The following is a 19,190-nucleotide window of genomic DNA, read 5'->3' as shown; positions in this document are numbered from 1 at the left end:
TTACCAAATCATTACTTCCTGGGAAGCTGACAGAGGAGGTTATGAGTTAGTTATCAAATTAACATTAGATATCTTTATACCAATTTGCCTTCCAAAGGAGTAAGATATTTCTGGCTATCACTTGTATGGAACTTATCATTTTAATTTCTCAGCACAAAGAAAGAAGTGATCACATAGCTGAGCAGCAGTCTCCCATCCAAACTGTCTGTGCAACCACTGCTAAGGTTGAGCTGTACTGAAAAAGACACCCTGCTCTCTGCTTCATTTTGGCTTTCATATAGCACAGCTGTCCTCTGGCAAAACATACCTGTATGAGCCTGCACTGAGGGCAAGCGCTCCTTTGTACACTCTGTGTGGTTGATGGTACTTCAGCAGTAGTAAGAAAAAAGGCAAACACTTCTTCCATGCCCCCAGGATACAGTTAGTTTTCAATACTGCTGCCTTTTAATTCTGGCCTATTACATGGTCCCTAAATCTCAAACTTAACTTTGCCCAGTAGAAATGTTCAGAACATATTTGTCATGATCTCAGCTTGATGTAATCCCTGATTTATGTGTTTATGTTCAGGCTTCTCTCAATTCTGTCTCTGTTAGCTTCAATCTATCATAGTGCAGCTCTGCTCTGGGTTCCCCAATAAGTTAACACTGTTAACATTTTCTATCTGAAAATAAAATGCATTCTTCTCATTTTTTGTTTAATCTGAAAGACAGCTGGTAGCTACCTTATGTAAGCATCAATCTTACTTATTTGGAGTGCAATAATCTTCTTATCTGATTGTGCTAGTCAGCACTAGAGACTTCCTTCTCACTTTCTATATAATATTGAGTGTCCTCTCAAATTTTTTTGTTAATTCCTTATGGACTGGTATCTTGGCTCTGCTTTGCATTGTAGAGCTTTCTAGGAGTTTATTCACAGGAGTTTATTCACAGGAGTTTATTCACAGGAGTAACTTGCCATGGGTGTACATCCCTGCTTTCTCCCCTGAGGAAAAAGTGTGTGCAGTGGCATGCTCAGCTTTTTCAGGGTTTGCCTGGGTTGGATTAAATGCATGGGCTACTTTCTTCTACTTCTGGATTAAAGGAGCAAAAGCTTTGAGATGATCTTTGAGTCCACCTATCATCTTTACGTATAGCATACAACACCACTGTGCACTAACACTGTCTCCAAAACAGTACAGATCTGTCACTCCAATGCCGTCCCTGAGCTAATCATCCCTGATCTCTCAAAATGCATAATGCATTACACAATTACAATACATAATCTCAGGTGCAATATTTTATTCTCATGTGTAAAAGGATTTACAGTTTGCTTGGGTATCTCTGCATCATTTTCCACTGTGCAGCATGACTCGGTCCAGGATATCTATCAATCTTGCACAGTGTTGTAAGTGCCCCTGTGATAGGCAGACTCTTGGCTGAACTAGAGCTGAAAGTCTGTGCTACGGCAGCTTGTGTTGAAGAACCACAAGTTTATAGTAATGAATTTTAACACCCTGTTGACAGTGGGTGGCAATTGTATGCTCAATTCTGTCCCTTAGCCTGATCCTTCCTAGACATGTAGGACAAGCTTGGATAAGGGAGGAACAAGAAGAAGAAAAAGAAATAAGAAGAGAAAAAAAAAAGAGTTTAGTTCTTGAAAAACCTGCACAGCCTGGAAATCAGGTTTTGGAAGCAAAACATTGCCATCAGGAAGTGAGATCATGAAAACTTACACCGGGAAGTCAGAAAGCAAATGCACGCTATTGCAAAGCCCTGCTGCACCCTCCATCCATCTGTTGATGGTTATCACTTAGGCAGATACGTGATAATCTGAAAACTAAAAAAGGAAAGAGAGAAGTGGGATAAACTTAATCCATCATCTAGATGAATAGTCTAGAGTTTGCAGTATTTGACAACTGTTTGTCACATAAAATGACTGTGGGTGGAAACCTATTCATGAAGCCAACTGGAAACCTCTTGTTGACTCCATAGTGATATGCCCTATGTTCCTGTGTCATCAAGACATCCCGCCCTCCTTTATTCTCTCCCTTAGTGTGGAAAATCATGATGGCATGCCCGTATGGCTCGGAGAATATCTCACTCTTCATGCCAGTTCAGTGATTGACCTGTCTGTTGTGGCTGGTGACTGATGCCAGCCACGAACGTCAGTGGAAGGTGTGCATCTGTCTGCAAGAAAGAGGTCTGGCACCACCAGCTTGTTACACATAGCCCACAGAGTGGCTGCCAGATGGCAGACATGGCTCCTGTCCATCCTAGTTTAGATCAGGATGCTGGTTGGGTTCAAAAATGACTACATAGAAACTGTGCTAGGAGTGAATCTTTCATTCAGATTCAGGTGCTGATTAAGGTGGTGACCACATCCTATGGCAGGGAAGAATTCTATGTTTGCAAAGAAATCACTTTCATAATTCATAAAAGAATATCTGTATGTATACTTTTATACATGTGTATGTGTATGTACATACATATAAAAGGATGCATGTATGTATATATAAGCATATAGGTATATCCATATGTATGCTTACACGACATACACCTCAGAGATTAATTAGGGGCAAAAATCTGCTGTGATTCATATCTATTTCTCCTATTTCACCTCCTTCAAAGTTTATAATGTTGCAGAATTTTGGGGGATAACCGTATAAGAGGAATGGAAATATTTTCTGCAGATAACACAAATTGCTCCAATTTCTGGATTGTGATTAATGAGGCACAAACATCAGAAAAAGTTTTCTTCAGATGGATGTCCAAACATTCAAGTGCTTATTGGAAGCTTGTCCAAAAATCTGATCTGGAAGAGAGAGTTTTGTTTCTCTTTCTTGACTGCTTTGGCACCATTTAACAATATATGTGTAATATATACATACGTAATGTGTATATGTATCCCAGCTAATGTGGGAATAGATTGGGAATCGCTTTTAGCCCTTAGCAAGAAAGCCATTTACAAGGAGTTTCCATAAAGAACGTAGAAACTGTAGAAGATTTATAAATCACTGAATGGAAAATTTTCCCAAAATTCCCTCTTCAGATACTTCACAAGCTTTTCAGGCATTCCTTCATATGTGAAAAAATATTTAAACATTCCCATTTTTAAAGCTATTACTATTCTACATGTTGATAGTACACAAAATATTACATAAAAGGTAAGCACCAGTGGAACAAGTTCGGACGTTATTTGCAATTAATTCAGCTAATAAGAGATAGCCTCTGCCCCAAAGAGAATATAATCAAAACTGAGAAGGCAGAAAAAATGAAAATAGGAAGAAATTGTTATTATTATCCTGGTCATGAACCTGAATTTCCATGCTATGGAAAATCCCAGAAGTCAGGATAGAGGCTAAAATATTCATTGTGGAAAGAAAAATTATGAAGAGACTTGACGTGGTAACGTTGAAGCTTTTTGGTGTGACATTTTCAATCAGAATGATGCTTCCTACATTACTGAAACAAGGTGTTTTGTTTCACCATGTTGAATCAAATAGAAAAGTTCAAGTTTGATATTAAGCACCAATTTCTTAGGCTGGAAAGGACAATTGGGATTTTAGTGAGGTTAAAATGTTAATAAAAAACTTATTTGCTGTTATACCATGTAACAGTGAAGCATACTCTAAGGTTTTGCAATAACAATGATTTATATATATGTAAAAGGCCTCTGCCAGCTAAGCAGGGATGGGACAAGAAGTCGTGGCCCATGTAGTAAGACAGATTCAAGACAGATGGGACTGAATGACTTCCTGAAATCCCCTCCAGGATGTTCCCAGCTTGCTGTTACTTCTAGTTTATTCCCATTGCAAAAGCCAGTAATAAAACCCTTTAGACTTCCTGTTAGAGATAAAAAAGGAAATAAAAAAGAACAGCTTAAAAACTTAAAAAGTAAAGCATTAAAAGAGTCTTTTATTTAACAATATCTCTGTTCCCTTTTGAAATGTCAAAACCTTTAAAAAAGAACTTCTGTCATTTAACAGACTTTTAGATAGCAGAAAAAAAACATAATGAAAGTCGTTTTAGTGGAAAAGAGAGGATAGGAGATTGAGATGGGCTAAATTTTTTTTCACCTGTTATTACTGTTCAATCACGTTTCCTTAAAGATAATTAAAAATTAAAGAAAATATGAAGGACAAAATAAAAGGAATAACAAAAAGAAATGTAAATATGGCTTTGACACTGACGCTTTAGGTGTGTGGACACTGATATGTAGATCCATGGCTTTACCCTCAGCCAGCCTGAGCCAACCTGCCATCTCTCTAAATTCTGTCTTTGCTACTCATGGAATTCTAAACACAAGTCCTGACGCATGAGCATTTCAAGCTCACTGAGGGAGTGGCTGAGTCCGGGTTACCCAGATGCTCTGTAGATTTTCTCACATTGGACTGGATGACTGAGGTTTTACATGTTCGATCTGGCTGGTTGTGAGCTTTGAGGCAACCTGAAAGGTGACCACGGGCATACAAATTCTCAAGACCTCAGCTAAGGAAATATGTGCCCCACACACAGGCTTTCCCAAAGGCACAAAGACCTGGCACATCTGTATCAATGTAGGATTTATAGATCATGGTTTAAGCTACATTTGTGCTGGGGCTTATAGAATTACGGCAGAAGATGCACTCCTGGATGCAGTTTTGAAGACAAAAGTAGAAAGAAAAAAGAGGATAAATCAGAGAAGAGACGGTAACTCAGAATAGTGAGGGTGATAATAGGACTTCCTTTCTCCTGAAGATAATTTACCCAAAGTAGGTAGTGGTGGCAGTGTCACTGGCTCTTCTTTGACCTGGTCTGATCCTGATGTCTCAGAACAGTGAAACTGCAGTTGTGGTTTCTCCAGTCTGAGAAAATTGGTATTTTCACACTTACATTTAACCTCTTGGATAAAGCAATCTAAGAGCTTACCTCTTCCACCAGGTGAATGGAGGAAAGTAAAGGTTTCCAGAACCTTAATTTAGATAGACAGAATCCTTCTCCAGAGGCATTTACACACATGTTTAGATAGATATCTTAGATATTTATTTTAGAATATCTGCATTATTAGGTAGACACGTTCCTACCACCTATAAATTTGGACAACTTGAAGCGTAGTTTCAGAACATGGAAAAAGAAGTTAGACGTCTGACATCCTTGCTACTTCCCCTCCCAGGTTCAGTGTTCATGACACTTGTGTGGTACTCCTGACAGTTTAGGGATAATGAAGCTGCAAAGAGTTGTGAGAGATGAGACCCACTGGAGGGAAGACTCTTCTGCCCATGCCTTCTCTGAGGTATCATAGCAGCATAGGCTAACCTAAACCAATATGGTTTAATTTAGTGAAGCATGAAAGAAATCTCACCCTAATAGGCACTGAAAAACAGTTTGGAGTATATAACCTTAATGACCTGATAAAGATCAGGCAGGAAAACTGGAGCAGAATTTGGACCACAGCTGTGAAGCCTAAATGCATTGTCCGAACATTTAAAACATCATTTTTTCTCTAGACAAATCTTTCCTTCTAAATGTGGGAAGACATTCTCTGTTTGAACCTGATCTTCCGCCTCTACAGTAGGAAAGAAGAAATAATGTGTCAGTATTATAAAAACTAGGATTTGTGCTCAGCATTATCTTCCTATTCCTAGATGAGTCTGTGGAAGTCATATTTCATTCTCAAAATCCAGTGTTCCAAAAATGGGTCTAGTCAGAAAATTCTCAGTGTGCAAGTGACACAATTTCTAAAGGAGAAAAAAAGGGAATGTGTGTATTTGTTTTTCTCAGACATGAGGTGGGTGAGCAGCATGCCACCAGGGGCCTCCTTCCACTAGAGTATCTAGAAAATAAGTTCACAAATGAATAGATATTAAAAAACCAAAGAAAATTCAATGCATCAACGCATAGCAAATATTTGAACAATGAAGTGAATGAAATGCCAGATGGAGGATTTACGACACTATAAAAGATCCCTTGTGGGACCCAGTAATCTTTTATCATCCAGAAAAAGTATGGTCTGGGTTTCTGTCCACTAATAAAAGTCCAGGTTGACCTCTCAGCTTATTTATATGTGTTTTTCTTGAACATCTGGTTACTCCCATATGAGCAGGAAGCAAATTCAGACTCATAAAGTTGTTAACATTGATCATTAAACCCTACTGCAAAGTTAAAGGGATGTAAAGTAAATGAATTAATCTGCTATATTTTCTGGTGCACCACACAGTCTGATACGTGATGCAAATCTGCCACAGATTCTCTTGTTGCCTCTGGGGTGTCTATACCTGCTGCTGTTAAGGACAGATTTTTGTTGGTGGTATCATCTCTTGTAGAAGTACCTGGGGTTAGAGCAGGTATTATGGGTATGTAAGGTGCACTCTTACTTTCCACTGCCATACTCAGGGAAAAGGGAGGGAGAATAAACCCCATATAGTAAAACACGCAGTAAGACTTGCATGAACTGGGTCCAGCCCTGCTTTACTCTGCTTTAGAAGAAAGCAGCAAACACTTCCTAAGAAACTAAGTAATTGAGCAACAGAAACAAAAATAAAAACAAACAAACAAAAAAACCCAAACCAAACCAAACAAACAAACAAGCAAAAAGGCAAAAGGTCAAAAACTTAATCACAGCAGGAAATTCTGTCCCTTCTATTTAAAGTATTTGTGAATACAGATGCAAAGGGTTGCACTAGTCTCTCCCAGGGTCGTATTCAGTGTTGTGAAATGTGTTTTTTTGTACACACCGTTCATTTGAGCAAGAGACCTATTGCCCTTAAAATTGGGGAAAGAATAAAAAGGATTCATAGTTTAACGTAGTTTCTTTTCCTAGACATTCCTGTTGACATTGAATCCAGTCCTGGATCCCTCCCCCTAAAAAAACCAATCCATATCTCTCTGAAGAAAAGGAGAGAAATTCAGGTGTCCAGGCATAGATGTCCACTGCTTTTTCAGGCACCATTATTGTAGAGTATCCTGCCCAGCCTTCAGTTGCTGCTTCAAAAGCCAGAAGACCGACAGGCCCTGTGTCACGTCTGTTGGCCTCATGAGGGCATCTTGGATGGTCTTGTACGTCTAGAATATATCAGAGACTTGTCACTCCTGAAATCTCTCCCAGTCAGTTTAACAAGAGAAAAAAGTGCTTTCTTTGCCCAAGGAGAAGTAGCGTGGTATAGCTGCATTTCTGTTTTCAAAGCAGTTCTCCCTCTGTCCCTGAGAACAGCCTTCTGAGGCCATTTTTGTTTCTTCTTCATGCCTCAGTTCCCCAGTATGGAACAGAAGATAGCTTCCAGAGACTTCCTCTGTACAAAATCACAATATCCCATGGTAAAGGGACTGTGTGTTATAGGTTGTTATTGTTTGACCTAAAGAAATTAATTGATTATATTCTCTTCAACAGTTAAGTAAACCTTGTAAGTCTTTATAATGGAAACAAGTTTGTGTTTTTCCTGTTTGCTTGTCTGCTTTCCAACTGTTTGCTGATGGATAACATTCAGCTTAGAGTCTGATTTTATGAGAAATCTTGCTTTTTAATGCAAAGGCTAAATATGGTCTACCAACTTCTGTGTGACTGCAGAGCTCTGATGGCATGCACAGTAAATAGTAGCTTCTTATCATTTCTGATTCTGTCATGAGGTAGAAAATTGCAGGGTTTTAGTTATTTGGTAATGCATTGGCTGTTTCCAGAATTCCAGCTGGAATGGGTAAAACAAGTTCATCAAAACTCTCATATAGTCATTTTGGATAACAAAGCAAAACAGAAATATTTTTGTGTGAAAATGAGGCAGTTGTACCAAAGAATATGAGCGCAGAGTCTCAGCCTTAATCACTGGCTAGAGTTAGCAAAGTGACAATTATTTGCAATAAGAAGCAAAACTGCATAACGAACAAAGTTTGTCACATTTCAGTGAAAAACAAAACAAAAGCCAATTTCTGAAAATGTTGTGCAAGCCCATAAAGCCATATTTATGTACTTTAGGAAAATACACATGTGCCTGGATGTGTCATGGTTTTAAAATAAAGCACAGTCACTGGATTTTGCGTATTTCACGGGTAGTTTTTTTCCTTTTACTATGAAAATCTGAGCATATTGTTATTTTATTCTACGCCTGTCCCAGCCGAGTTTGTATATAGAAACCTTCAGGACAGCATACCACACTGACCAGTGTTTGCTCACTGAGTAGACCAGCCAAAGCCAAAGGTCTCACTAGATGTTTAAGGGCTCATGATCTATAGGAGCCTTTCCTGGATAGACCTGTTGCCTATCCTAGCCTATGCAACACTTTTTTTAAAAATCTCAGAGTAAAATCCAGCTGGCAGGTTTCGTAAATCACAAGGGAAACATTTAAAAAGCTTTATCAGTAAGACTTGAATAAAAGAGCAATCTTTCTTGATCCTGGGGTGGGTTTCAAGTTTCTTTTTTTTGTTGTTGTTTTTTTCTTTTTTTTTATTTTTTAATAGTAATGATCATCTCTGGTGAATTATTTCAGGATTAAGGCAGAGAGGTTATTCAGCCGCAGTTTAGCATTATTGACTGTGTCATTATATGAGGCATTGCTGGTTGACCATTATGTCTTATTTACAGTTTATAAAGACGCTGAACAGGATGTGAAACTCAATAATGCATCAACAGCAAATGCAAATTTCCTGTATTTACTAGAGGCGGGGGAGGGCACCCACAACCAACAAACCAAAAAAAGAAGAAAAAGATTAGGCTATGCTTTAATGGGTTTCTTTGGCAGCCTCCATCATTGTGCTTTTCCAAATCTGCCAAGCTGACAAAAACCTCCACGGTGATGTGGCCCTCTCCCAGGTCCCTGATGCCTCAGCATTGCCAGCTGCTGCTGTTGAGTCAGTGACAGGCTCTGACTTCTCTGTGAAAGCCAAGGGCCAACTTATGGCTCCAAACCTCCCTTTTCCAGGTCACAGCTTCTTTCAGGAATGTAAATCCTCCGCTGGAATGCGGTAGTTGATATTCCTGACAAGATCACTGCTGCTGGGAATAAAAGACCACACTTTTTTTAGCAGTCGTTTTGCAAGAAAAGACTTTCAAAGTACTCCAGTCTTCTCATTAACTTTGCAAATAACAGGAGTTCTTATCCATTTCATCTCCTTTTGCTAGAAGCTTCAGTCCCCATAATCATGAAATGGCTATGCTTATTCATATCACAGTATCACCTCTTTTTGAGAGAATGTGTTACAAGAGAATCAATAGAAACCGTAGCTGTATTGCTTTCTGATTTTTAGCTCTTCATCCTTGTAATCCATTATGGGTTTTTTTCCATAATTATGAGAATTTTAAATAGCTAATCAAGCCCCATGAAACAGGAAGACCAATATTTTACAGAGACTAGTACTGGGAAATAATTTGAATTCCTGAATGTCATGGTTTAACCTCAGTTGGCAACTGAGCACCACACAGCCGCTCGCTCACTCCCCCCGCAGTGGGATGGGGGAGAGAATTGGAAGGGTAAAAGTGAGAAAACTCGTGTGTTGAGATAAAGACAGTTTAATAGGTAAAGCAAAAGCCGCGCACGCAAGCAAAGCAAAACAAGGAATACATTCACTCCTTCCCATCGGCAGGCAGGTGTTCAGCCATCTCCAGGAAAGCAGGGCTCCATCACGCCTAACGGTTACTTGGGAAGACAAACGCCATCACTCCAAACGTCCCCCCCTTCCTTCTTCTTCCCCCAGCTTTATATACTGAGCATGACGTCCCATGGTATGGAATATCCCATTGGCCAGTTTGGGTCAGCTGTCCTGGCTGTGTCCCCTCCCAGCTTCTTGTGCACCTCCAGCCTTCTCAGTTGGTAGAGCACGAGAAACTGAAAAGTCCTTGACTAATGTAAGCACTACCTAGCAACAACTAAAACATCGGTGCCTTATCAATTTTGTTCCCATCCTAAATCCAAAACACAGCACTGTACCAGCTACTAGGAAGGAAATTAACTCTACCCCTGCCGAAACCAGGACACTGAATGAGCAGCAAGATGTGCATTAGTGTCCATAAGGAAGAAATTCACATCCCAGTTTCAACAAAGAGTTTATAAATTGAGTGGAAAGCTCATATATTATTCTCATGTAAAACATTCTGCCCATATTGGATCATTTATACCATTTATATTACGATGCTTGACATTTCTGGTTAGTTTCTTTCTAAAGGAATCCCCTGACTGATCCCAAACTTTTGTAGAATTTAGGGTCCAGCACAAAGGGACCATAGGTCATAGCTTCCAGATGTGTATTTGCTTTCTTGCTGCTACTCCCACACAAACATCTTCTCACTCTGCCCTTACACAGGCACACCGATTTAGCATTGTTTCCCTTTGAAATTGGTCCAGTTGTTAATTTTCCCAATCCCCCTATCAGTTGGTATATCAATAGTCAATGTTATAATTATGTTACTGGTATTAGCTGAACAATGTGTGGGGAAACAGGATTTGTATTTAGACTAGTTTTCCATCATGCAGTTGTATACCATTGTTACAGAAGGTTTATCTAAAACTCCTGAATCTGAAATGCATCTCAGCAGAATCTCAGTCTTGTACTATTTATTATTAGCTCAAGGGAATCAACTCCTGGATTGGAAAACAAACTTTAAAAATTTCAGCTGGGTGAGTCATATGAAAGTTGAATATTTGGGTAGAAACAAACAGTTGAAGATCTTTTTGGGAGATCTACTACATTATTTGTGTCTGCCCTCTGTAGATATTCTTGGGCTAACACTAGATATGAAAACATGAGCACCAGAAGTAATGTAACTATGTAACTAAATGAGTTGTTTAAGCATTCACCCAGCTTTTCAGATGAATATAGTTTGTTTGTTTGTTTTTTTCCTCTCAAGACATTATAAGTGCTGGAAAACTTACAGAAAACTCCTTGCAGTTTAAACTCTGCACTATTTCATTCAAGATTCAGGAATCCTTCTTAGATGACATTAAAAATCCCATGTCAGTTATTCAAAGATTTATTTCCTGGGGAATTTTCTGTATTTCTCATCTTCTGACAAAAACAGCATCAGATTGTTCACTGTTCCTATCATCCTAAGTGTTGTTCAGATATAAATGAAAATTAATGATAAAGAAAAAAACCCATTATTTTTAACACTAAATGTTGCGAACTATAGGTTTAAATTTCAGTTGATGGTATCAGTCCCATTTGACTATGATATGGTTTCTTTGTTACTTGTTATACAAACGGGCAATTTTCCAGATGGTAAAAAAAGGGGGTAAAGCTCCACTGAAGTCACTAGTCACCAAATGATCCAATCCAAACAGCACTGCAAGGAAAATAACTGAACGAAGAAGGTGGGGTGTGGTGGGGGTGGAGGGGGAAGCACTCAGTTGTAATGGGTCAAATTAGACAAGGTCTTTTGCCAGCTTTCATAAAGCAGAAAATGTATTAGGATATTGATCATGTCAAAGTATTTTCTTCCCAAAGCTAGAGCATTTACCAAGTACTGATGGGAAGAAAAAAAGCAGTACCGTAACCACTATATTGCCTTTTATAAGTTTTAAACTTCATCAACAGTTTTGATTCTGTTCTAAGTTTTGGAAGGAAAAAGAAACCTCTTTTGAGTAACATTTCAGTGAACATCTTACGCTTGAGGCAAGGAATGTGTTTCAAATTATGACACTGGAAGACATCATTAAATAATATATAAAAAAAAAAAAACCTCTTCTATATTGTTAACCTTTTTTCCTATAGGAATTCTCAAATTCTAAGCTAAGAGTAGCCCTGGGAGAAATAGTGTGGTTTTTTTGTCTAGTTCAATTCTTTTTTACGATAGATATCTACCTGGATTCCTTTCCATGTAGCTGTAAGTTTTGTGTAGAGGAGGATGAAAGAATTATTTTATTTCAGTAACATTGTGGTCCTGTACTAAAGCAATTTAAAAGAGAAAATAACATTGTTAAAAATAGGTGAATAAAGCAAGAAATAGTGAACCAGCTGCAGCTCTTACTTCTTTCCCCTTCCCCCACTCAAACAAAAAGCAAGAGAATATGAGAAAAAACAACTTTTTATTATTATTATTATTTCCCAAGGGCAAAAACCTGCAAGTAGAAAAGCTGTTTGTGAGGAAAGAAAATAAAAAAAATAGGTAGGTAGTATTTATTATGAAAGAAGTAAAAACATAGCATCAGCTTTTTCCAACCTTGAGTATCTATAATGAGACAATTAAACTACTAGGTAAATCTATTGGTAGGACACAGAGGCATTAGCAAGTGCATCCATCCAAGCACATGCCCTGGGCACATCTTAACTCTCCTCTCTGTGGAAGGAAAATTTGGGTATGCAGGCTGGAAGAATGCTAAATCAGGGTGCCATGAGTCCTTTCAGCAGGGCTGACGGGGGTCAGGACAGTGGGGAATGCTGTGGCACACGCATGCCCTGCATGGCGGACACAACTGGAGTTTGGTAAGGTCCCTTGGGCTCTCCTTGCCCCAAGTGGTGGAACAAATTGTATAGTTAGGATTCATGGGGGGAAAATACAAGAAGAAAATTTGTGATAAAAATTCCTTTGGCATAGCTAGCAATGTCATGACAGTTCAACAGGAGAAACACATCAAACAAACTCGAATCAGAATGTGTCGTGTTTTGAGCAGTGTGGGCAATTGCGGACAAGCACTTTTGAACTAGGAGCAGGATAGATTATCCATACACTTACAGTTACATTTGAGGATTGGATTGATATCTTTTCCAGTTCTTGATCCTTTTATGACAAAGGCTCAAAGGTATCTTCCTGACAAAAAGAAATTAAAGAAAATATGCAAGGAAAATGGCTGTTCCTTTGGGAACTCGAAACCATGTAGTATGGGATTTGCAAGGGACAGGATTGTGAAGAAAAGAGGTGTTCTAGGTATTTCTCACATTAGCACATTCTGTATGTTTTTAGGCAGCACAAACCATCACCGTGGGCTGTGTTTCTACAGTAGAAATGATGAATTTCATTCAGGAGCCACTTCATGAAATTCTTTAGCCAGTTTTATGCCTCAGGTCAAACTAGATAACAATTATGGTCTCAAAATTATGAGTTTATAGTCTCAATTATGATATTATGGCCTCATTATGCTCTCAAAATTATCCAAGCTTCTTAAGAGTCAGCACAAAGGTTAGGAAGGCTTGAAAAGTAAATGATAGTCACAAAGCCAGAAACTGTACTGTTAAGACAGATGTTGATCTCCTCCCTTTGCATGGGAGGGAAATTGGGGTGCTGCAAGGTACTCTTGAAAGGCCACACACAATATCCTTATTCATTGGGTGAACTGAAAAATCTTTCACTGATAGAAAGGAGTGAGCAATTGGCCTGTGAAGGACTTTCATCTGTAAGAGCCACTATTGAAGTAGAGTGATGTTTTGCTAGGAAAACAGCAAGTATTATTGTAAATGTTTTCTTGTATATTTTTATATATATATGTATCATTTTACTTTAGCTCTTTTAATCTCCCTGAGGTTCTTCACCTGTTACCTGTCTAGGTCAAACAAGTTGATCTCAATCCCTTCTTTCCTCCTGTGTCAACGTTCAAGAAAATGAATGTCATAGGGACAATGCAGAGAGAATGATGGTAGCAGAACATTGATCTGTTCTGCTTTACAGACAAACCACGATGATGATGGAACACAAACCACCGTTGACAAAACAAAAAGCATCTGGCCCATCATACTTACCCTGAAACATTAAGGCCCCTTTCTTCAAAACAGATCATAATCATTTCTCTGAGAAAGCAGTTTTGAACAACCCATTGCCCAAAACCTCTCAAAGTTTTAACAAGGAAGAAAATTTCATGAGAGGAAACAAACATTAATTTGAGCTCTATCATGATTTATTTTGATTGCCATGGTGTTAGAACTATTCAAGAACCACATCCCACTGTACTAAATAATATATTAATATGGGTTGCTATTTTCAAAAATTGCTAGAAATTTTAAGCATCAGAGCTCAGTTGTCCTAGAGGGATCTGACTTTCAAAAGGAAGGTGCTCAGTAATATCAAAACAAACCCCATCGAAGGTGACACAAAGCTAGAAAAACTGAATTATGAGGTTATTCCAAAATCACTACTGGTTTTGAGAAACATTAGCCTTGACCCATTCCCACAGCTTCTTGAAGCATACCACCCTTTCACACCTTGACTTAGTATGCTGTTGTCTGGAACAAGGATCCTGTCTCTGTTCCTGTTTGCAAGGCCCCCGTCAAACAATCAATGCCATGCAAACAAATAAAGAAATTAAAAAAACATATTATCTCTCTATCAATAAAAGAGTCTCAAGATAGCTTAACAAGTGTTATACTAAGTTTTAGATCATTTCCCTGTCTGACATGACAGTCAATAAAATATTGCAGCTTCTGCAGTTTGGCTGGCATTGCTTTTGGCCTGCTAAAACTTTCGGTGTTTTTATTCACTACCCTGTCAGTCAGTCCTTGAATGCTGAGAGATTTCTAACTTCTCCCTTGAAATGTGTCATGATGGATAGAAGATGACTGTAGGCATTCAGAGGGGAAATATGGAGGTGGAATCCTTGTCTTCATCAGTGACTTAAACCAGAGAAAAATGGGTTTGTACAGAAATAGGCCCGTGCTCTCCTGTGCCTGAATAGCTTCCTTTGGCACAAACTCTGTATTGTTACCTGGTAAGGCTCCTAGTCCTCTGCGAAGTACTATAGCATGGTTTGAGCTGAGAGGGCAAGGATTTTGCAAAGTTTATTTAGCAGAATTCTGGTTTTATCACCTGAATATCCCCCAGAAAATTTACTTTCTGTAAGCTAATTTGTCCACATGAGGCAACTCATGGTCACAGAGGCCACATTTTACGATACCAGCAAATGCTGCTGCTCTGAAACTCAATGTCTTGCTTTGAATTGTTGGAACAGTCCCTGGCACGTTTTTTGCCGTGTACAGCTAACATTCCCAAACAATTTCTGGGCACAGTGCAGGATTTAGCACATACGAGGGACCATGCACAATAGATGCATTTAGATGTAGATTCTCATTTTCAGAGAATAAGAAAGTTTAGTACTATGGATATTAACATTTCTGTGTCAAATGATTTCCTTCCATGCCTGGGTATGGTTGTGGGCACATCTAATTTATTAATATGGTTGTAGTCTTAGCTACTGAGTGACTTAATTTTAGTTAGTAGTCTCAAATAAGGAATGCCATTAAAATAACTTTACTAAGATTAGAAAGGTATATTCCCTAAAAGTAGAAAATATAAGAAAGAGGAGTGTCCGTGTTATTCCATTACAACCTGCTCCTATATAGCCATTTGGACACAGTCTTTGGTTGATCACACAATACTGATTGCCCAGGAGATCGCCTTTCTGAGTGTACAGATAAGGATTGGTGCTCATTTAAAGTTTCTTCATCCAGTTCCAGCTGTGAAGAACTGTATTTCCTTTAGGACTTTGTCTGTACTCTTTGGTGTGCCCCTAAGGCAACCTACTTTCTTGTCATCTTTATAAAGGCTCCATTGTTGCAACTCATGATTTAAATAAAAATATACCCAAAGCCTCCATAAACTCATCCAAAGAGGACACCTTGTATGTAAATGGACTCTAAATAGCAACAATTAAAAGCAATTGGAGAAAGTTTCTCACAGTAAGATCATTGACCCCTTTTAATAATATATAGTGATAGAGAAAGATTTAAAAATAAATCAAATGTAGTATGACCTTATTTAATATGAGTCTAAGGACTTCTCTCTCGATTCATATTAACTGCACTCACATAAGTGAGGACCCTTCTGAATCTTTTCTTCTCTGCAAAAGAAAGATTTCCTCAGTCCAACTCTTGCCATATACTTGGAAATAACTGAGTTTGGTCATCTAAGGAGGCCTTATCTTTGTCCCGTTGGATTACTTGCATGAATAGGACTTCTTTATTTTAGATACTCTTCAGGATCAATCCCTCAAAGTTCCAAAATGTTGTATATTTTTCCTAAATTCCAAATGATCTTAAACATTATCTTATTCTTCACATACTGCTTGTTACCTGTCCTCTTGCCTTTGCTATCTGCTCACTTCATATGACTTCTAGGAGAAAGCCACATTCAAAGTCTCCTACATGAACTTTTAAAGAACTGAATTTTAAACTCACCTATCTGTATTAGAAGGGCTTGTATGGTACAGTTTTAACAGTAGGATTGATATAGCAGCAGTACATGATAAATATAACTGAGCACATTGCTTCAGCATTTATTTTGTTGATGTCGCCAAACATACACATAATATACACAGAGGTGCAAAGATATATGTCATACATTCATCAAATGAATCAGAGCATTTAACGACACAGAAAATATAGAAAGTCATACTGTAGCTCATAGTTCATGTAATCAGGGTCATCCAGGCCCTCAAAATTGAAGATTAAGCTTTTAAAACCACCATAAATGAGTCAGAAACCTTCAGTTAAATGCACTAACTTCTTCAATAACATTTGAATGAAAAGTAAGCCTCACTTAATAGTGAAATAGGGGAAAGACTGTGACTGGTGTAATATAGTATATACGTGAAATATAGGAAAGATAATGACTAGTGTAGTCATTAACTGAGTGCATTGAGTAGCTCAGAGAGAGAAGGCAATGGCAATAAGAAATAGTGTCTTACCTTCCTGCAGGGCTTTCCATCATATGATCTCAAAGTATCCTACAGAATAATAGCAGTGATTCACATCACTTCTGGGAGGGATGCTGTTATTACAGCAGCCCCTGGTTATCTCATTCAGCTTTTAGAGCTCTCATGACCTGAGACACTGAACAACCTGTTTGCTGAATATTCCTAATACTCCCTCTGGCTACCATCCCTGCTTTGTTCCTCTCAGGATATATGTGCCTTTCCCCCCCCCCCCTCCAAGCTTTTCTTGACAAACATGGAAGCTATAAGCTTACTTTTTAAGGAAAAAAGCTGAAATCCTCCCTTCATTATGTGCCCCTTGAAGCAAGAGCTGAAAACCAACAAAAATTAGCTATCATAAAACTTGAGATGGAATAGGAAAGAGAACCACTGCGGAAAAATAAAGTGTTTTTAACTTGAGTATGCAACTCTGAGCACCCAAACAAGATGAATTATACTGTTGTGCTGTTTTTTATTTTTTAACCTGTGTTGTAAAATTGGGTTTTCTGAATCAAATTTTAAGACTATATGGGGAAATCATATAGCTGCCTGGGTAAAAAAAAAAGTGATCTACAACTCTAAAGTAATCCCAAATCCAGGGTCTTGTGTGAAAATACAGCCCCAGAGTAAGCTGCTCATTGCAAGATTGCATTGAAATTGTATACTGCAACACTTCAGCTTCCTCAGTGGTATCTAGTCCAAAAGAGTAATTCAGACCATGTCTTATCCTGGAGGCACCTGAAATTGGTTGGCATCTCCTTGTTGGACTGCAGATTTCTGCCAGCACTAAAATGCATGCTGCCATGTACATTCAGAAGCAACCCAGTCTGAGCTGGAAGCTACTTAAGCTCAGTGATAATTCATATGCATAATTCTATAATTTGGACATGTTCAAAGTGATAAAATACAGCCACTTTGAAGCAAAGTTACAGCACCAGGGCTCAAGAACTACTGTCTGGACACTAATCTATTTTTTGCCCCAGAGTGACAGATGCTAACATGATTGAGGAAAAAAAAAAAGTCCCAAATATTTACAGTACATTTTTTACATAAGTATCTTCTTCTGGCAGGAAAATATGTAGTTTATATTTACTATCTTATTATTTTTTCTAACTGGGGAACATGTAGTTTGATTTCGCATAGGCTGACTACCTGACTAAGCATTTCCCCTTAATGAGTTTATCTTAATATTTTGACATTCTTGGTATTTCTGTATCCATGTATGTAGACACTTACACATTGTAACACACAGATTTGAAGATATAAACACGGCAGACAGTGTTATCTGTTTGCTGATAATGTATACAACTTACCAATACCAAATCAATTCATGTACAGTGCAGCTGGCAGATGAGATCCAATTTTTATCCTAAATCAATGATGAATTAATTAACAAGATGGTAAACAAAGGTTGCATTTAATATCTCACTGGGGCTATGTCTGTAAGGGAGCTACAGCTTTGACTAACTCACTGGTATTGCTGCTATCTGATCTGCGCCATGCTTTTTTTTTTTTTTCCTGTACATGTTAAAGATTGGTGTTGGCTTTTGCAGTTCTCCATGACTAAGTTCTTATCAGGATGTGGGCAAATCTGTTCTTGGAGGTCCAGGTCAAGTGTTATAAGGTAAAGGGCAGGAGGATTAATTTGGGGTAAGAGCAGTGTTGGAATCCAGTCTGAACACCTTGATATTAAAGACTGCCTACATTATAATGTATACATAAATCATAGAATCATAGAATACAAATAATAAATACAAAATACAAATAATAAAAATATTTTTCTTAATAATCTTTTTTTTTTTTTAATCAGCTGAAGCACTGCTAGGATATTTCTCTAGTCCCTGTCACTGCAAGCTAAATGCATCAGTAAGGAGGAGGTATTACTATGACAGAGGGAACTCCTGACTTATTTGAGACTACAAACTTTATTCCCAACAAAACATACTGGCCAGTGATTCCTGAGCAGCAAATGGCTCTGATATGGCAGAGAATATGACTTTTAGAATCATATCATAGAATCATAGAATAGTTTGGGTTGGAAGGGACCTCTAAAGGTCATCTAGTCCAACCCCCCTGCCGTGGGCAGGGACATCTTCAACTAGATCCAGTTGCTCAGAGCCCCCTCCAACCTGACCTTGAATGTTTCCAGGGATGGGGCATCCACCACCTCTCTGGGCAACCTGTGCCAGTGTTTCACCACCCTCAGCATAAAAAATGTCTTCCTTAGATCTAGTCTATATCTACCCCCCTTTAGTTTAAAGCCATTCCCCCTTGTCCGGTCACAACAGGCCCTGCTAAAAAGTTTGCCGCCATCTTTTTTATAAGCCCCCTTGAAGTACTGATAGGCTGCAATAAGGTCTCCCTGGACCCTTCTCTTCTCTAGGCTGAACAACCCCAACTCTCTCAGCCTTTCTGCACAGGAGAGGTGTTCCATCCCCCTGATCAATTTTGTGACTCTCCTCCGGACCCGCTCCAACAGGTCCGTGTCTTTCTTATGCTGAGGACCCCAGAGCTGGACGCAGTGCTCCAGGTGGGGTCTCAGCAGAGCAGAGCACAGGGGCAGAATCCCCTCCCTCCACCTGCTGGCCACGCTTCTTGTGATGCAGCCCAGGATACGATTGGCCTTCTGGGCTGC

The sequence above is a fragment of the Pygoscelis adeliae genome, unplaced genomic scaffold (assembly GCF_000699105.1).
Source record: "Pygoscelis adeliae isolate BGI_AS28 unplaced genomic scaffold, ASM69910v1 Scaffold68, whole genome shotgun sequence".
NCBI lineage: Eukaryota > Metazoa > Chordata > Aves > Sphenisciformes > Spheniscidae > Pygoscelis > Pygoscelis adeliae.
This window is presented reverse-complemented; position numbering follows the sequence as displayed.